The sequence below is a fragment of the Balaenoptera borealis genome (genome assembly GCF_965194805.1).
Source record: "Balaenoptera borealis genome assembly, chromosome: 19".
Lineage (NCBI taxonomy): Eukaryota > Metazoa > Chordata > Mammalia > Artiodactyla > Balaenopteridae > Balaenoptera > Balaenoptera borealis.
In genome coordinates, this window is record NC_138878.1 from 54031006 (window position 1) to 54052444 (window position 21439).

The window sequence follows — 21439 nt, forward strand, 5'->3', positions numbered from 1 at the left end:
ATCATACCAACTATAGATGATGACTCTCAAGTTGGTAGAGCAAATCCTACCAGACTTTGTTTTTAAAGAAAATGTAGTCATGGTACACATGTTGCACCTTCACCTGGTACACATGTGTTGGCTTTTATAATGCTACAAAATATGATTGCCATTTCAGTAAATATGGATTTTTATCTTTATTGATGTACTTAATGACTTTTTAAAATGACCTTATTTATTATTCATGTTATGGTTGCATCTAATTGTTTTCAGTTATAAAATCTTCCCTGACTAATATGACCCAAAATTTATCTTTGGATGCTTGGTTTTTTCCTTTTAAAACATCTATTTTAGTTGCTGAAATTATCCATATTTTCTCCTTTATAAACTGTTTTGTTTCTTTTCATCAACCCTAACCCTAAGCTCATACTAGAAAGGTAATTAACTACTGTTACTGGTATTTTTTATGCTTCCAGGTTTTTAAAACTTTTTACTTATATATGTTAGTGACATTTTATTTTTTATGTATTAGTAAATATAATCACGTTCTATGTATTGGTTTGTTGTGAGGATTCAATGAGTTAATAAAGTGTTTAGAACTTTTCCTATCATATAGTAAATGTTTAGTGAAAGTTGTCCACTATTATCATTGATACACCCATTTTCATAATTATCGTCATTATTATTTGTGGAAAGGATTTTAACCATGTTGTTTACTTTTGTCTAAATCAAAGAGTTAATAATGAAAAAAGAGAAATGAGTGTAATGAACATAGGAAAGCTTTTCCCATCACTCATTATTCTACATGAAATTTCAAAAGGGAAAAAAAAAAAGTTTGCGTGGGTAGTCTACATTCAGACTTTATTTTCTATGCTGCACAAAGACTAATACCCTGTGGATACAATGTTGGGTAGTTGAAAGCACAGTCAAATAAGCAGGAAGAGATAAGAATATTTTTCCTAATAATTAGTTCCCAAAAAAGAAAATATACAGGGCACATTATTTGACCAGAATGGGGGAGACAGTAACAAAAGGATGGCCAGCAAATATCTGAATATTAATTTAGTGTCCCCTCTTGATTAACATGGGTTAAGGAACTAAAACCTTAATATACACATTATTTAAACGTGAATGAATATGAGAACACAATTGAAAAACCTGTGGGACTTCCCTGGTGGTCCAGTGGGTAAGACTCCGTGCTCCCAGTGCAGGGGCCCAGGGTTCAATTCCTGGTCAGGGAACTAGATCCCACATGCATGCTGCAACTAAGAGTCCACATGCCACAACTAGGAGTCTGCATGCCGCAACTAAAGGTCCCGCATGCCACAACGAACATCCTGTGTGCCACAGCTAAGACCTGGCCCAGCCAAAATAAACAAATAAATATTAAAAAAAAAACCTGTGAGTGGCAGCCAAAGTTGTATTGGAAGTTTTATAACCCAGTATGCATGCATACATTAAAATACTAGACTTTTCCAGTAAGCGGCCTGAGATGACCTCTAAAAATGGTTTGCTATTCACTTGGCCCAGAAAACGCCACAAAATCATGCAAGTCAAGAGGTTCAAATCTTTGTGTTCACTTTAAGAACACTCGTGAAACTGCCCAGGCCATTAAGGGTATGCATATCCGAAAAGCCACCAAGTATCTGAAGGATGTCACTTTAAAGAAGCAATGTGTGCTATTCCATCGTTACAAAGGTGGAGGTGGTAGGTGTGCCCAGGCCCAACACTGGGGCTGGATGCAGGGTCAGTGGCCCAAAAAGAGTGCTGAATTTTTACTGCACATGCTCAAAAATGCAGAGAGTAATGCTGAACTTAAGGGCTTAGATGTAGATTCTCTGGTCATTGAGCACATCCAGGTGAACAAAGCCCCCCAAGATGCGGCACAGGACTTACAGAGCTCATGGTCAGATCAACCCATACATGAGCTCTCCCTGCCACATTGAGGTGATCCTTACTGAAAAAGAGCAGATTGTTCCTAAACCAGAAGAGGAGGTTGCCCAGAAGAAAAAGATATGCCAGAAGAAACTGAAGAAACAAAAACTTATGGCCTGGGAATAAATGCCACAAAAAATAAATGCAAATAAAAGTAAAAAAAAATAAAAAATAAAATACTAGAAAGATCATTAATAAATAAAATCAATATAGAACCCAGGGAGATAAAACAAGCAAAAATATATCTAAAACGGGTAGACAAAGGCATTATTAGTTATAAAATGCAGAAATAAATGACAGAAACAAATAAACAATCTAAAACAGAAAATTTATTTGACTGAAAAAAAGTAGACAAACTAGTGATTCAGGTGGGGGAGTACAGGTGACGAATGAACAGCACTGTGAATGAGTCATTGAAATGACTACATATTTAAATTTAAAAGGACACTATCTTTCTGGGTGATTAAAATTTTCTGGGATTAGTGGTGTTGTACAACTTTGTGAATATACTAAAAACCACTGAACAGTATACTTTAAAAGGGGGGTGAATATTACGGTATATGAATTTTATCTCAAAAAAAGTTAGTACTATAGACGTTTTTATAATATATCTGAAAATCTGGACAAAGTGTCTGATTTTTATAAAGAAATGGGATTGACTTGATATCAGAATTGACTAGAGAAGAAGTGTAAAATCTTAATAGACTCCTTTCCAAAAGGAACATTTTAAAATTAAACCAAAAAAATAAATGTCATGGGAATTCCCTGGTGGTCCACTGGTTAGGACTCTGCTCTTCCACTGCTGGGGGCCAGGGTTCAATCCCTGGTTGGGGAACTAAGATCCCGCAAGCCAAAAATAAAAATAAAGTAAATTAAAAAAACAATGTCACACAGCTACACTAGAGACACCAAATTAGATATATTTATAGATGAAACTATGAAATGTTTTAGGAACTCTTCCAGGACATAGACTGAGGTAGCAAGTTACCTGTTTTTATGAATCTGTCGTAATCCTAAAGATAAAACTTACTAGGAGAACACAAAAAGATAATATGCCCAAAATCAGTTATGAAAATATGCAATGTTAAAAATTAGCAAATCAAATCTAGTAATCTATTGAAAGGAGATAAATGTTTGTCACAATCTGAATTTTGGAACAAAACATTTCTAATAAATCCTTATTCAAACTTGTTACTCACTTTCTGAAACTTGGAAATCAAATTGATTTAGTTAACATAGTATTCCTTAGTATTTTAACTCAGGAACCAAGTAGATTTGGATAGCAAGGCATTCTTGGAATACAACACAAGATAATTCACATGGAATTTCTAGAGTTTAAATAACTAAAGCACTGTAAATGAAAATATACTATCAAGCCTCAATATATTCTAGCTGCACCCTTCTTTTCTTATCAGTATTTGACAGAACGGGATATGTTTTACAAATAAACTTGAGTTATCCTACCTGCTGTAATATCATTCATTTATACCCTGCATTCATTCATTCATTTATTTATACCCTGTCTACTTGTCACTTGAAGAGTCTTTAAAACAGCTAATGAATCCAATCATTGCCATGCATTTAGTATGAGGATGTAGTGGGAGGTGGGAAGGAGGTTGTTAAAACAATCACAGAATTTCAACTCTCATGGCAATTTGAATATAGAGTATGAAAGTTGTTCATGCCCATGATAGCAAGAAAACCTGGACAAGATAAAAATCATACTTTCCTATGGGACTATCTAGGAGTGGTAATAGGGAGTTCCCTGGCGGTCCAGTGGCTAGTACTCCATGCTTCCACTGCAGGGGGCACAGGTCTGATCCCTGGTCAGGGAACTAAGATCCCACATGCCGTGTGGCAAAAAAAAAAAAGTGGTAGAAGCAGGGAACTGAATTCCTGATAAAAATAAGCCCTTGATAGGTAAACAGATTGCTGCATGACTTTGCATTCTTGGATGCGGTGCATGGTATGGGTATGGATATGGATGGATGAAGGTGTAGGCCTGACAGATGAAGAAACTTTGCAGAGATAAAAAGAATTAGTAGAGCCTAAAGATACTTAGGACTTTTGGGATGGATAAGAATCTGGAAAAAACCCAAATGCAAAAGATTTTAAACAATACTATCAACCAACTTTGCCTAATTGACATTTATTTAATGGTACTCTCAATCAGCACAATACACTTGCTTCTCAATGACATAGAAAACACTAAGATAGACTACATGTTGGGCTATAAAATAAGATTCAGGTACTGTCAAAGGAATAACATACAGATTATATTCTTTAACACTGAGCTAAATAGAGTTAAATGGTTTTAACTTTAGGTGGGTGTATGATTCACCTAGAATTAATATTTGTGTATGGTATGAAACATAGATTAAGGTTCATTTTTTTCCCTCACATAAGCAGTCAGTTGTTCCAGCACTTCTTGTTAAAAAAGACTTTCATCTCTTCCATTGAGTTGCTTTGGTATTTTTATCAGAAATCAGTTGACCATATATGTACACCTTTATATTAGCAATGTACAATTGTAAAATGAAACAAAAATCAGTTTATAATAGTATCAAAAAGTATAAAATACTTAGGAATAAGTTTGACAAAAGATATGAAAGATCTTTATATGGAAAACTACAAAACATTGCCAAGGAAAAACACAAAATCTTTTTTGGGTGTGTGGCCACGCCACGCAGCTTGTGGGATCTTAGTTCCTGGCCAGATATTGAACCCAGCCCTGGCAGTGAAAGTGCTGAGTCCTAATCACTGGGTGGCCAGGGAATTCCCTCGATAAGATCTAAATAGATGGAGATACCATGGCTGTGGACTGGAAAACTCAATGTCTTTAATAAAATTTCCCCGAATTTATCTATAGATTCCAATGCCATCCTAGTCAAAATACCAGCTTGCTTTTTATTTTAAATTGATAGAAGTTTTCTAAAATTTGTATAGGAATCCAAAGACCTAGAACAGCCAAAATCGGTATTGAAAAAGAACAAATTGGAGGACTTGTATCTGATTTCAAGACTTGCTATAGAGCTATGATAAACCAATAAAGACTGTGGTGTTTGCAAAGGATAGACAAATAGGTCAGTGGAGTAGAATAAAAAGTTCAGAAATGGACCACAACAAACCCCAGAGTTCAACTTTTTCCTCCTAATTGTCATTAACGTTTGTGAGAAACACACCTGGGAAATGTTTAGTTAACTAAAATACATGAGTAAAAAGTAAAGTTTAGGAGATTATTGTAGGTAGTATTTGGGGTTAGGAGTTTTTCATGTCTGTAATATTAGATCCTGTAGAAAGTCTCTAGTTAGTCCTGCTCTGCAGAAAAATGCCTCTCACCAAAGATCTCATAAATCTTTCCTTCCTCTGTAACTTCTCCTCCAGTCATATCTTATGAGAGACTGAATTATGGTAATGTTTACAAGAATAAGTGATATACATTAAATTGCATCATTAAAAACGTTTGAGAAAACCAGTTATTTTTAGTCTAAGGAAGAAAAATCTCCAAGAATTGAAGACTTTAAAAAGACAGAAAATGTCTCTGGAATTTCAGTTCAGCACTGGCTTTGATTCTAGTCCTGTTTTAATATTTGAATAGGTACTGTCAGAAATAGAACTTTTCTTTTTCCTTACATGTATACACTTTTAATATATCTTTTATTATATTCCTCTATAAAAATTACAAGAGTAATATATTTTAGCCACAACTAGTAAAAAATGAAAAAACATATAAATAATATCTGCACCCACCCCAATTCTTTCAGACCTATGTACAATTTCAACAAAGCTTATTTACCTTTTCACACCTTTCTCCTTGCTCCTATCAACATTACACACATATCTGATTTGTCTTTGTTCAAATTTTTTTTTAATTTTTAAAAAATTTATTTATTTTTGGCTGTGTTGGGTCTTCGTGGCTGCACGCAGGCTTTCTCTAGTTGTGGCAAGCAGGGACTACTCTTCGTTGTGGTGCACGGGCTTCTCATTGCGGTGGCTTCTCTTGTTGCGGAGCACGGGCTCTAGAGCGCAGGCTCAGTAGTTGTGGCGCACGGGCTTAGTTGCTCCGTGGCATGTGGGATCTTCCTGGACCAGGGATGGAACCCATGTCCCCTGCATTGGCAGGCAGGTTCTTATCCACTGCACCACCAGGGAAGCCCTCAAATTTTTTAATGGCATCAGGCTATGCACTATTTTCTCTAACTTGCTTTGCTCAAGCAAGTCTAACTTGTACATTCCCCCAGATCAATAAGTATAATCTTACTCTTTCTAAGATTACGTTGCACATTATATTCTTGCTGTTGGTTATTTGTGCCTTTTCTTTTTCACTTGATTAGTCTTTGTGGTTTATTACTCTTTTGAAAGAACGATTTTTTGCTTTCTTGATACTCTCTATTGTGTGGACGTTTCCAATTTTATGTATTTTTCTATTTTTGGGTTTAATTTGCTGTAAAATTCTTATATCATTGATTTTCACCATTTCTTCTTTTCTAATATGTGTATTTACAACTACAAATTTCCCTATAAACTTTACCTCATCCCATTAAGTTTCTTAAATTTTATTTTTATTATAATTTAAATAATTTTATAAATTCAACCATAAAATTTTCTTTGATCTGTGTTTTTAAAAAACTCTTTATCTTGAAACACTTATAGATTCACATTAAGTTGCAAATACACATATAGGGAGATCCCATGTACTCTTCACTCATTTTCCCTCAAAGGTAATGTTTTGCATAACTATAGTACAATAGCAAAACCATGAAATTGACATTGGTACAATCCACAAAATTTAACCAGTTTTCACCAGTTTTATATGCACTCATTTCTATGTGTGTAGTAATAGTTCTATATAATTTTATCAAGGGTGTAAGTTTCATGTAGCCACGATATACAAAACTGTTTAATCCCCACAAGGCTACCTTATGCTACCACTTCATAGCCACACCCACCCCTTCCCACATCCTTAAGCCCTGGTAACCATTAATCTCTTTGCCATTTCAATAATTTTCTAAATTTCAATAATGTTATATAAATGGAATCATATAGCATGTAATCTTTTTGTGATTGGCTTTTTATTCCCTCAGCATAATTGCCTTGAGAGCCATCCAAGTTGTTGCATGTACCAGTTTGTTCCTTTTTATTGCTGAGTATTATTCCATGGCATGAATGTACTGCAATTTTTAAACTATTCTTCCATTTGAGGACATTTGGATTATCCCATTTGTTTGTCATTACTATTTTCCTCTTTCTTGAATTATCCTGGATAAAGAACAACTTTTTATTTTTCTACTTCCTATCTCTTTTAGCTTGTTAGTTATGAAATTTTGACTCTTTTTCAATGGTTACCATAGAAAACACAGCATGCATCCTTGGCTTAATGAAATCTATTATACATTAGTGCTTTTATGTCTCCTCACAGCATAGAACATTACTTTCTTTTTATTTACTCACACATGCTTTTTTGTGATATTGGTATATTCTTTGATTTTCTACAAATTAAAAACCCTATGAGATATTACTATTATTTTATACATTTCAATATTCACTTAGATTTACTGATGTATTTACCTTTTTCGTTGCTCATTTATTCCTGCATCTCTGTGCTTCTCTCTGGTCTCTCTCTCTCTCTCTCTTTTTTTTTTCTTTCACATTTTGGCCGTGCCACGCAGAACGTGGGATCTTAGTTCCCTGACCGGGGATCGAACTGGTGTCCCCTGACGCGGAAGCGCGAGTGTTAACCACTGGACTGCCAGGGAAGTCCCCTTTCTCTGGTCTCATGTTCCTTCTGCTGAAGAACTCCTTTAGTATATTGTTTTATTGGATTTCTGCTAATGATGAATTCTTTGGAGGGGTTTTGGGGGTTTGGGGAGTCTTTTTATTTTGCCTCCATTTAAAATACTTTTTTGTCATGCAAAACTTTAAAAACACACAAAAGTAGAGAGACTAATATGTTTGCTGTGTAGCCATCACCCAGATTCAACTATTATCAACTCATTGCCAATCTTGTTTTATCTATTCCCCTACCCACTCAACCCCTTCCCCAATTATCTGAAGCAAATTTCAGACAGATTTAACTTTTCTTATAAATATTTCCATAAATATTTTTAAACATAAGAACTATTTTTTGAATGACATAATCATAATATCACTATCATACCTAAATATTAACAGTAATTCCTTTATATAATCACATGTCCAGTGAGGGTCCAAATTTTCCTGATTGGTTCCTATTTTTTTTTTTTTTTACCAGTTTGTTCAAATCAGGAAATCAGGATCCAGAGAAATTCCATACATTGCAACTGGTCGGTTTGTTTTCTAATCTTTTAAAAAAGATTTCCCCCTCCCTTTCTTTTTTCTTGCAACTCTTTATTCATGAAAACCAGGTAATTTGTTCAGGACTTTCCCAAAGTATGAAATTTGTTGACTCTATTCCCTTGGTTTCATCTCATGCTCCTCTGTCCCTGGTTATTCTTAAAAACTGAAGAGCTAAAGCCTTAATCAGATTTTGGTTTAATGTTTTGTTGTTGTTGTTGTTTTGTTTTGGCTGTGCTGCGTGGCTTGTGGGATCTTAGTTCCCCAACCAGGAATTGAACCCAGGCCCTTGGCAGTGAAAGCGTGGAGTCCTAACCACTGGACCACCAGGGAATTCCCTAGAATGCTAGAATGCATTATTGACCCCCAAATTCTTCACACTTCCCTGAATCCACCCATGTTTCCATTATCTCTTGCTGCATAATATATCACCCCCAAATTTGGTGGTTTAAAGCAATCATCACTAATTATTATCTCATGGTTTTGTGGTTGACTAGAGCTTAGCTAGGCAGTCCTCTCTCAGGTCCTTTCATGCATTTGCAGTCAGATAGTGGCTCATATTTGCTTTCACTTTAAAGTATTTTATTTATTTATTTATTATTTATTTAGTTGCATTGGGTCTTCGTCGCTGCGAGGGCTTTCTCTAGTTGCAGTGAGCGGGGGCTATTCTTCGTTGCAGTGTGTGGGCTTCTCAATGCAGTGGCTTCTCTTGTTGCAGAGCACGGGCTCTAGGCGCGCACGGGCTTCAGTAGTTGTGGCACGCGGGCTCAGTAGTTGTGGTGCACGGGCTTAGTTGCTCCGCGGCATGTGGGATCTTCCTGGACCGTACTTCGGCAGGCGGATTCTTAACCACTGCGCCACCAGTGAAGCCGTTGCTTTCACTTTAGATTTTTCTTATTTTAATGCAACATGAAGTGGTCATCTGTAGAGTCAGTTCATTCTTGATACTTTGTGATTCTCAATTTGTAGAACTATTTCTACTTTATCCTTCATTTTACCTTCCCAAGAATTTTCAATAACTGTTCACTTCTTGCCTTTACTTCTTTATACTTTTCTTCCCATTGAGTGATCACATTTTTCATCACCTAGATTTCAACATCTTTCAAGTTTCAACTTTAGTCTTTCAGTTCTTCCATGTTTCAGAACCACTTATTGATTGTGTTCATGAGCTGTACAATAATCTGTTTCATTATAACCTACAAATTGTTCTCTTTCATCCTCTGTTAACCAAATTTTCAGAAAAGGAGACCTGATGAAAATGAAGAGGTGTTTATTTGGGGTTTGTTAGGACTGCAGCCAAGGAGATACAGATTTAAGAAGCACCTAAACTGTGTTCCGCTGGGCTACAAAATGGAGGAAGCTTATAAAGGCAAAAAACCACAAGTTTACATAAATTGCTTTTCAAGAGTTAGGATTGGAGCTGCCACGAAAAGAGTGCTTGTTAAGCAAGGATTGGTTGGGGTTCAAAATGATTACACGGTTTCAAAGTTACATAGCCACACAAATATAAGGTTATAGCTAGCAGCTGCTAGCAGATATTGTTTTGAAAACTTGGCTGATGGTGTCCTTGAGTTTGATATAGTTCAAAAAATTCAAGCTCTCAGTGATGCAGGAATATGTCTGAAACCACGTCCACAGTGGCCACATGGCTCCATTTTTTCCCCACTTTATTTTTTATTTTTATACAATTTTTAAAGGTTACTTACCATTTACACTTATTACAAAACATTGGCTATACCCCCCATGTTGTACAATACATCCTTGAGCCTATCTTACACCCAATAGCTTATGCCTCCCACTCCCCCACTCCCCCACTCCCCCACTCCTGTATTTGCCCCTCCCCTCCACTGCTAACCACTAGTTTGTTCTCTATATCTGTGAGTCTGCTTCTTTTTTGTTATATTCACTAGTTTGTTGTATTTTTTAGATTCCACATGTAAATGACATCATGCAGTATTTATCTTTCTCTGTCTGACTTATCTTACTTAGCATAATTCCCTCCAAGTCCACCCATGTTGCTGCAAATGGCAAAATTTTGCTCTTTTTTTATGGCTGAGTAAAATTCCATTGTATATATATACCACATCTTCTTTATCCATTCATCTGTTAATGGACACTTAGGTTGCTTCCATGTCTTGGCTATTGTACATAGTGCTACTGTTACTGACCAGGGTTCTTGGACTCTTTAATCAATAGAAATTGATAAGAGGCCAGATGAGAAATGCAGGCAAGGCTTTATTGGGACTTGTGCTACAGCACAAGGGAGCAAGAACAAGTAACAGATGTCCTTGCCCGATCCTCGAGGAGGGGCAGCTGGTCCCTTAAATGCGTGAGAGTAGGAGCCGATCAGTGGGTTGGGCCACATTCAGGGATCATTTGCTCCCAGCAAAATCTCAGGGTTTTGGCCTTTTTGTATCTTATTGTTCATAATTGCTCTGACTCTGCATGTGTGCGGTTATTTTTAGTCTCTTATAGTTTCCTTTGTATTTTGTTGCTGGAGGAGACATTTGTCCAGGTGCAAGCACTCCAGTATAGGGTCCCAGGTCCCAGGTGCCAGCCTGTCTCACTGCTATGAACATTGGGGTGCATGTATCTTTTCAAATTAGAGGGTTTTTTTTTTTTTCAGATACATACCCAGGAGTGGGATCACATGGTAACTCTATTTTTAGTTTGTTAAGGAACCTCCGTACTGTTTTCCATAGTGGCTGCACCAATTTACATTCCCACCAACAGTGTAGGAGGATTTCCTTTTCTCTGCACCCTCTCCAGCATTTATTACTTGTAGACTTTTTGGGGATGGCCATTCTGATCGGTGTGAGGTGATACCTCATTGTAGTTTTGATTTGCATTTCTCTAATAATTAGCGATGCTGAGTACCTTTTCATATGCCTGTTGGGCATCCGTATGTTCTCCTGAATTCTGTGCTGGGTTTAACAATGAAAGCTCATGTTGAGTGCTACACATGGTATGGGAGGATTTCTGGGTAATTTTCTTAAAAGCAAGATTCCTGAGTTCATTTGCTTCCCTCTGTTGCTATTCCTTCATTTTTCTTCCTTTCTCTCCTCTTCTTATTTGTAGTTGACTTGTTTCCCAAAGTTTGAGACTTTGTAGTATTCCAATCTTTACCTTTTCCAGGCTCAGAATTAGAACCACTGTTACTCTCTGCTTGTAACAGGGCAAAACAAGAAGCAGTAGTGGGAACAGAACTAAATACCACTGAGGCTATTGTAAAGATTTTTCTTTTAAAATACTTGTGTCAAGAATAAGTCCTTATTCATGAATGAAAGCTAGATTTCACCCGTAGACTCCTAACTGATGCTCCAAAACATATTCGCACAAAGTACATAGAGAAAGATAGAGTGCTGGGTGTGATCTAACTCAAGCAGAGTAGTGGCTTCAAAAACTGGAGGGTCCCATGAACTGGCAGTGTCTCTAGGTCACAGCCACAGCTCAGGCACATGGGCCTGGGGTCTGGCACTGGTCTCTCATGTCGAATCCCCATCTACCTGCCCTGGGCACAGCAGAGTGGCCACATTACTTCAGGGGCTCCAGAGTGTGTGCCCACCTATATTGCCTTTTGTGACCTACCCTTGGAAGTCATATACTATCATTTCCAACCACAGGCTCAACTAGTTCAAGGAGAGGGACCATTGAATTTCTTTTCTTCTCAAAGTAATATTGAAAGAATATGTGAGATAGGGAGATCTTATTGCGACTATTTGGGAAAAAAAACAATAAGTCACAACACTCTTGCCTTGAGTGCACTATATGCAAGATATAGTTTCCCTGACCTTTATTTTGGATTTGGCCATGTGAGTTGCTTTGGACAATGTGCACATTCTGAGCCTAGGCCTTAAGAGGTTTTGTATATTTCCACTTTCCCTCTTAATTTTTAGCCACTGCCATGAGAAATATGTGCCCTGGCTACCTTACTGTCCAGAGACAATGAGAGCTGCCCCAGTCAAATCACCTCAGCTTAACCCATGGAGGAAAAGCTAACCCCCAGCCAACCTGCAGACGTGTGAATGACTATAAATGCTTGTTGTTTTAAACCAACTTTCTCAAATTTCTTTTTTTTTTTAATTAATTAATTTATTGTTTGGCTGCGCTGGGTCTTAGTTGCGGTGCGCAGGATCTTCGTTGCCACATGCGGGATCTTTAGTTGTAGCATGTGGGATCTTTAGTTGCGGCATGAGGGATCTAGTTCGCTGACCAGGGATGGAACCCAGGCCCCCTGCATTGGGAGTGCAGAGTCTTAACCACTGGACCACCAGGGAAGTCCCACATCTCTTTTTCATGGTGAACTTAAGGAAGTTCTTTTTGGCTTTTTTGATTGACCCCAGTTAGCCATAATACCCTAATTGTGCAGAATAATCTTTATCAATTATTATCACTTTGGACCCAATACTCAAGAGGCTAAAAAGAAAACAGCTTCATTCTTGTCTCTCATTGTCTCTTTAAACATGCTCAGTGGAGCTAGATCTTCTTTGAACCTCTTAAAATTTAATTAGAGATCATGATTTTTCTGATCACTCCTACTTACTACAAATGGCTTCAGCTCAGTAATATAAATATGCAGTCTTCATGGAAGATTGAAAATTAAAACTTCTTCTGCTTTGATCTGCTTGCAGTTTATGGCAAATAGTATTTTCCAAAAATGGCTGTGACTATATTTTTGTTTCCACGTGGTCTTCCAGAACCTTGCCACTTTCCCATCAGGAAATGGAGTCCATGTTCCCTCCTTTTGAATCTGGATGGGCTTTTAAAACTGTAAGTGGAAATGATGTTATGTGATTCTGAGGCTAGACATAAAAGGTGGTACAACTTCCATCTGGATCTTTCTTGGGACTCTTGCCTTGAGAACCTTGAGCTGCAATGTAAGATGTCTTAGGCTACCATGCTATTAAGAAGCTTAAACTACCCTACACAGAAATACCACCTGGAGAAACCCTGAGATTACATGAAATAAGAGATGTCCAGCCAGCTCCCAGTTGCTCCTGGAACTTCACACTGTTCCATGTTCAGCTATCATGAAAAATCTGAGCCAGAGCTGTCCAGATAGGCTGTTTCTGAATTCCTGACCCAGAGAAACCATGAAAGATAATAAATGGTTGCTGTTGTTTGAAACCATTAAACTTGAGAGACTGGATATACAAACACGATACCCGATCGTATACGACAACAGAACTCTGACCCACAAACTCTGCAGTAAACAGCTGGTTTCCAACCAGAAAACCAAACTACAACTTTGGCAGCAATCAGCCCAGAACAGTCAGTCAGAACTTGGTCAATACCAGCTTCCCTATTTTTTGCCTCTGCTTCCAACTCAGAACCAACCAGAGAAAGCCAAACCATCACCCCCAAACCAATCACATAAGTTGCACTGCTTGTAGTTGGCCCACCTCCAGCTTCTCTATGCCAATAACCTCCATTCAGAATATACCTGAAGCCTTCCCTTTTTTCACTATAAAGCTTTGCCACTCCCCTGCCTGCCTTTGAGTCTCTGCCAAACACAGGTGACCGTGGCCTGTAATACCAGTCATTTGAAACAACCTAACGATAAAGAGAAACATTAATTACATAAGTGGCATGTAGAATTTACAGAATATTGTGGAAAACCCCTTAATGTTCAATATACATGTGATTTAAAAAGTAGGTTAAGAAAATACAAATATTTATGTGAAAGGATACTAGTTTAAATATAGCTATGTCTAAATACAGAAATTACTGTTCGTTTGTTTATTTATTTATTCATTCCTGGTTGTAGACGGTGGGAGGAGGCACCCGTGTGGTTTTGCGTTTGTATGTCCAGTCCTAGCAAGGTGGATGATCCCACGTGAGACTTCGAGTTCACCTGTGCCGGCCTCGCCACGCCCCCATCGCGCCTTGGGGAGGGGCTTGGAGAGCGCCCCAACCTGCGCAAGGACTTCTGGGAGATGTGGTCCCGTCGCCTGGCCGCCTCTACTGCTTGCGCACGGGCACCACCGGCTGGGCCTTCTGGGTCTCCGGCGCGGGTAGGTCGCGCTGGTTCCGTGGAACAGCGGCTGGTGAAGGCCCCGTGGCGACCTCCATGCCCAAGACCTCCGGGCCTAAAGAGGTGAGTCCCCTCGCTGGCTGAGGACAGCAGGAATAGCCAGGGGTCCCCGGGTCCTGCGAAGGGGGAACGTGAAAACCGAAAGTCCTGTAGTCTCGGGGTCCGAGGGGCGACGCAGGGGCTTCTTGGTTTTATTGACGTGGGGGTAAATGGCTGCGACTACCATTTACCCCCATCTACTACCAACAAGGGGATGGCGTGTCCCCTTGTTGGTGGGCCTCCCGGCATCCTTGGGTTGGGGGTTGGAAGCAGGTGTCCTTGGATTTAGGGGACAGCCCATGACGGGCATTTTGGTTTGGGAGGCTCCACTGGTGCATTGCAACCCCAGATTGGTGGGGACAGGACAGTGAGGCAGGGTCCAGGGATTTGGGGGTGTCGACTGAAAAAAAAAGCACAGCCTAAAAGTTGAGAATTATGTTTTATTTGGTGAACTTTCTGAGGACTTAAGACCAGGACGCAGCCTCTTAGATAGCTCTAAGGCAGGGGTCCCCAACCCCCGGGCCACCACCGGGTACCGGTCCGCAGCCTGTTAGGAGACAGGCCGCACAGCAGGAGGTGAGCAGCCGGCGAGGGAGAGAAGCTTTCTATGCCACTCCCCATCGTTCCCCATCACTCGCATTACCGCCCGAACCATGTCCGTCCCCCAGCCCCGCCACCGTGGAAAAATTGTCTTCCACGAAAGTGGTCCCTGGTGCCAAAAAGGTTGGGGACCGCTGCTCTAAGGGACTGCTCTGAAGAGGTAAGGGGGAAACCAGGATATATAGGAGGTTTGCAACAAAAACCGGGCAGTCGGAACATCAAAAGATTACTGTTAATTAGGAAAAAACCAGACATCTCAAGTTAATGAATTTAGCGCTTTTCTGTGTATGGGAAGATGCGAGAGTCTGGGGTCATTGAAATCATTCTTTTGGTATGCACCTTAGCTATCTAGGGCCAGTATCCTGCTTTTCTCCATCCTGAATCCCCTCAGGGTTCACAGTTGGGGGTGGCTGCAGTGGGTACTGGCTTGCTGGCCACAACATCCTTTGTTTACTGATATGGCAGGCAGCATTCTTAGTCCACTGGGGGAGCATATTGAGGCTGTATGTTCTGAAGTGTTTGTCTGGGCAGCTAGATCTGTGCATGCTTGGGTTTGGGAGATGTGGGGAGGAATTAGGAAGTGGGTGCCCCTGGGTTTGGGATATAGTGAGGGTCATGAGTCTTGGTCTTTATGGTGACAATATGTTCTGACATCCCTTAGTTTGGAGGTGACTTGGACTTTGAGGAGGGGGGCCAGAGTCTTGGATCCCTCCTTTTGTTGTAGATGCTCCTGTGAGGCCACCTTCACCTCTGACTCAGAGGGCTTTTTCTATAAGTGAGCCAAGGTGTGTGTTATCAGAGGGATGGACAGATTGTGCTAGCCACCGGGGTGGGCTGTTCCCCCAGCCAGGCCCTCTGTGAATTGCCAAAGGCCTGCTGCCACTTTGCATCTGAGAAACCCCAGAGCTTAAAGTGGTCAGCAGCTTCTCTAAGCCCCCAGGACAGTTATCTGCAAAAGAGAATTCTCCACACTGTTGGCCAGTGAGGGCTGTAGGGGAGTTGTATTTCCTTTGTTGTCTCTTTGGAAGTTATAGTTCCAGGTTTTAAAGGTGGAAGTGTCCCAGTTGTGAATTTGGTATCACAGGTGACTCGTAAGTCACAGGCCTGGCTGTATCTCTGCAAAGCCTCTCTGAGTGCAGAGGTTGTGGGATGAACATGCTCTACATTCTCGTTGGTCTTTCAGGTCAAGGTTGCCTCATGGCTCTTTTATTTTCCTTTAGGTAAGGGTGGATCTGCAGAGACTGAGTATGAGGATTTCTGGCATGTGACTCAGTCCTCATTGCTCCTGGCTCCCCGTTCTGCCCTCTTTGGAATCTGCTGGCCCTGAGAGATCTGTGAAAAGAGGAGAAAATGGCCCCAGGGTTCCTGGCAGCAAGACCCTCAGTGAGTGATTTTTAACCTCTTTCATGCAGTAATCCCTGTCCCCAGTTAGATGACATGTTTGTTCACTGCCTCGAAGTGCCCACCAGGGCTCTAAGACAAACATGAAACGTGGCCCAGCTTTGGGAAACTCCAGAGGAAAGCCCACTTTCTCTCCTCAATTTACCTCCCCCCTTGACCCCATCAGTATCAGAGCTCTTGGCACACCTTAACCTTTGCCACTTCTTTTCATTAATTTAGTCCACAAATGGTTCAGCCTCTCTTCCACATGCCCTGGTGTGTACTGTGTACATTGCGAAGTATTGTCTTTTCTTGAGGGCTTGTAGGCCTTGTTGAGGTGGTTTGTTTGTTTTCCTTACTGCAATGGATTTTAAAATTTAAGTGGTATTAAATTAACAAGAATTGCAAGAATAGTACAAATTACACCTGTATACCCTTCATTCACATTCATCAATTGTCAACTTTTTGCCTGTTGCTTTATCATTCCATCTCTATATGTGTATTTGTCATTTTCTGAATCATTTGAGAGTAAGTTGCAGACATCGTCTTTTACCCCTAATTACTTCGGAATGCTTCTCCTAAAAACAAAAGACAGTCCCTTAAATAGCCATAGTATAATTCAGGGAATTTAATATTGATACAGTACTATTGTCTAATCTCCAATTTATAATAATAAAAATTTGCCAGTTGCCCTAATAAGTTTCTTTATGCCCCACATCCCCTGCCCTTACCTGTCTTTAGTCTTCTTTAATCTGGAATACTTTCTTAACATTTCTGTCTTTATTGATCTTGACATTTTTGAAAAGTACAGGCTTGTTATTTTAAATGTTCCTCAAATTGGATTTGTCTTTTGGTTCTTCATGATTAGATTAAGATTACACACTTCTGGCAGGAGTAACACAGAAGTGATGTGTCCTCAATTTGTCATATCAGTTGGCACAGAACATTGATTTGTTTCATTATGATACTAACTTTGATCACTTAATGTTGAGTCTGCCAGGTTTCTCCACTGTAACTTTTCTATTTGAGGATTGGAGAGGAAGGGAACAGATCTCTTAAGCTGGATGTCACTATCATGTGGAAGGCATATCGAAATGGGGACAGAGAGGGAATAGAATCTTATATAGAAGATGGCCACAGTGGTCCAGATAAAAGCTGATTATGTCCTGGACCAGGGTGATCACAGTGAAGATGGAATGAAACAAAAATATTCAAGAGTTAATGGTGGGGTGACAGTGGGGGAGAACTTCCCTGGTGGTTCAGTGGTTAAGACTCCATGCTCCCAATGCAGGGGGCCCGGGTTCGATCCCTGCTCAGGGAGCTGGATCCCGCATGCCACAACTAAGAGTTCACATGCCACAGCGAAAGATACCACATGCTGCAACTAAGACCCTCTGCAGCCTAAATAAATAAGTATTAAAAAAAAAAAAAGAGTATGGGGGGAATAAAATCAATGAGATTAGGTATTTAATTGAGGGAGGTGTCAACTATAGATTTCTGAGTTTTGCAACTACATGCATGGTGGTGTGATTTTCTGAGATAGGAAATAGAGGGGTTACCAGATATTGGCGGTTATGTGTGGAAATGGGGAATCAGGAAGTGTGCCAGAATCCCAGAAAGAAACAGATAACACACTTATAAGGAATGATCAAAGAAACTTTCATGAAGGGAGTATTTGTAAGTTTCAGAGACCATTGTGGGATGGTTTCAGCATCCCTGGATTAGCAACATAATGGAGCCCTTACCACCACAGGCTGAAATGGTTAGGAAAGAAAGCAGTTCCTGGAACCTGGTTTCTTCTTTGACCCTGTGGTTATTTGGGAGTATGTTGTTTAATTTACACATATTTGTGATTTTCCTAAATTTTTTCCTGTTATTGATTTCTAATTTCATTCCGTTGTATTCAAAGAACATAAACTTTATATTATTTCTGTAATTTTAAATTTATTAAGATTTGTTTTATGACCTAGCATATGTTCTATCCTGGAGAATGTTCCATGTGCTTGAAAGTTCCAATATTACTGAAAAATATATGTATTCTTTTGTTGTTAGCTGGAGTGTTCTATACATGTCTGTTAGGTCTAGTTGGTTTATAGTTTTTTTTCAAGTCTTCTATGTCCTTGTTGATCTTCTATTTAGTCGTTCTATCTATTATTGAAGTTGGAGTATCAAAGTCTCCAACTGTTATTGTTGAATTATCTATTTCTCTCTTCATTTCTGTCAGTTTTTGTTTCATGTATTGTAGTGCTCTGTTACTAGATGCACTACATTTTTATAAACATTATATCTTCCTGATGGATTGACTCTTTTATCATTATAAAATGTCCCTCTTTATCTCTAGTAACATTTTTTGTTTAAAGTATGTTTTGTCAGATATTTGTATAGCCACTCTAGCTTGCTGTGATTGCTGTTTGCATGCTATGTATATCTTTTTTCACCTTTTAACTTATAATCAGTTTGTATCTTTGAATCTAAAGGGTGTCTTCTGTAGATAGCAACTAGTTGAATCATGTTTTTTTTTTAATCTAGTCTGATAATCTCTGCCTTTAGATTGGATTTATGGGAAGCCATTGATTTATCATTTCGTTTCTAAACAAAGAAGTACTTTCTACCAACTTGCAGAAAGTATATACTAATAAATAATTGTTTTCCTTTAAAAATTACCCATTGAAAAACTCTTTGCACATTCTATAAAACTGGCCTGTATTCTTCAAAATGTTAGTGTTATAAAAGACAAAGAAAAGCAGAGGAACTGTCTAGATTAAAGGGCACTAAAGATACATGACAGTAAATTGCAGAACTTGCAATTTACTGAACTGAGTCTTCTCTCAGGTTAGAATATTTTATAAAGGACATCATTAGGATAACTAGAAATGGAATATTTTTGATTGATGGAATGCTTTTTTATGTAATCTGTGACATTTCCTGAATTTGATATTTGCACTGTGGTTATGTAAGAGAATAGCCTTATTCTTAGGAAATATACACTGAAAGATTATGGGGCAAAGGGGCATGATGTACATCCCCTACTCTTAAATGGTTCAGAAAAAAATTATGTGTGTGTATTTGTGCAGAGAGAGAGTGAGAATGGTAAAGCAAATGTGGCAAAATGTTTTAACAAAAAGGTGATTCTGGGTGAAGGGTATATGGGAGTTTTTTATGTTATTCTTGTGACTTTACTATAAGTTGAAATTACTTTCAAATGAGGTTTTTAAAAAGCTGTTTGAAAATGATGGTGCATTTCATTGATAGAATACTATGCAACCATAATGAAGGAGGAAGAAGCCTTTTAAGTACTAGTATGGAATGTCCTTCTGAATCTATTTAGGAAATCTTGATTGTGGTGGTAGTTACACAATATAGATGTTTGTCAAAACTCAGCAAACCGTACCCTGAAAATGGGAGCATTTTACTGTGTATAAAGTATACCTCAAAGTTAATTTTAAAATACAACTCTATAGTTAGGGGAAAAAATTGCAAACCAGTGTGCATAGTATGCTATTGTTTGTATGAAGAAGAGAAAAAAAGGATATGTGACTTTTTCTTGAACATATGCATATTTAAGGATGGATGCATAAAAAGTGTTTAACTTTTAACAGAAATATTTAAACTTAAATGCATATTACTAAGCTGAAAGAAGCCAGTTAGAAAAGGTTACATGTTGTATGATTCCAACCATATGACATTCCGGAAATGGCAAAACTATGGAGACAGTAAAAACATCAGTGGTTGCCAGGGGTGGCTGGGAGAGGGAGAGATGAATAGGCAGAGGATTTTTAGAGCAGGGAAAATACTCTGTATAAAAGTATAATAGTGAATACCTGTCATTATAAATGTGTCCAGATCAATTGACTGTACAGGAGTGAACCCTAATTTAAACTAAGGACTTTGGGTGATTATAATGTGTCAGTGTAGGTTCATCAGTTGTACCAAATGTACCATTCTGGTGGGGGGGGTGTTGATAATGTGGGAGGTTGTGCAATCTGGGGAAGGTTGTGGGGTAGGGGTTTTATGGGAAATCTCTGTACCTTCCCCTCAATTTTGTTGTGAACCTAAAACTGCTCCAGAAAATAGTCTTTTTTTTTTTTTTTTAAGTTTAACAGAGGTTGTGTCCAGGGAGGAGAGATGGGGAGAGGGAGACTTTTGTCACTATATGTATTTTTACACATATAAACATATGCACATTGTAATACTTTTTCAAAAATAAAAATAAAAATTCTTGGAAAAGAAAAGCTATTTGAACAGAAAGGAGTTTAGGAAAGTGATCGTTTTAGACAACAAATTTACAAAAATAAAGAGTGTTTTTATAATAACCGTAACTGATTGGGAAATTAAATGAAGGGGGACAGATTCACAAAAGCGACAAGAATATCAAACACATTGCTTTGAACCTAAGAAAGAACATGCAGGATCTTTAAGAAGGTAACAAACTCTCTAAGGGACAAGAACATTACCCATTGTTCTTAGATTTTAATAAGTGATTTAAAGTTCCACATGTATTTGGAGCAACATGAAATGGTTTTAAATTAAGAATCTTATAGAAAAATAGATGTTCCAGAACTTGCGGGAAAATACATGTATATAACACACGCACGAACTTTTATCAGTGTCAAGAATATGCTGTTTGTAAAATACATGAACATTTAGTAAACTCTAAATTTACCACTCTCTGTGTGTTGTAGATTTTAGATCTAGATATCTTTTTTTACTGAGTTAGAAGTGCAAAGGAAATGTGCAAAATTTATGACACCCTTTAAGGTAGCAGTAGAAATACAATCTAGTGTATAAATCAAGAAGTGGTGGACTGTTCAGGGACCTTTGGCATTTTTCAGAGTTTTTAATTTTTAAAGGCTTTTATTGTAAATGTTAACGAACACAAGGTAATCAGAGAATTTTTGGAAGCTCTAGAAAAGACAGAAAAAGAAACTCATAATTCCACCAGTTTTCAATAAAAAAATAGAAAGTAGAAAGTGAAATGTCCCCCATTTATCTAAAGGTAACCATTGTAAACAACTTGTTCTCTCTTTCCAGAAATTTTTTTTGCATTTGCTCCTAAACCCACACGGTACTGTGCATATGGTTTCTAAAATGAAAATATTAATAATCTGCAGTTTGCATTTTTTTCTCCAAACATTGTAACATGGACCTCTTTCTAAGGTA

The 21439-nt window shown here is 38.5% G+C and overlaps 1 pseudogene across 1 annotated transcript; it reads left to right on the forward strand.

The window, feature by feature from the left end:
* The first annotated feature begins 688 nt into the window (after nt 1–688).
* Nucleotides 689–21437, forward strand: LOC309616633 (large ribosomal subunit protein uL22 pseudogene; annotated as a pseudogene). Its single transcript, XR_014249822.1, has 3 exons — nt 689–14323; nt 16120–16282; nt 21311–21437. The product of XR_014249822.1 is annotated as a large ribosomal subunit protein uL22 pseudogene (transcript).
* Nucleotides 21438–21439: the final 2 nt, after the last annotated feature.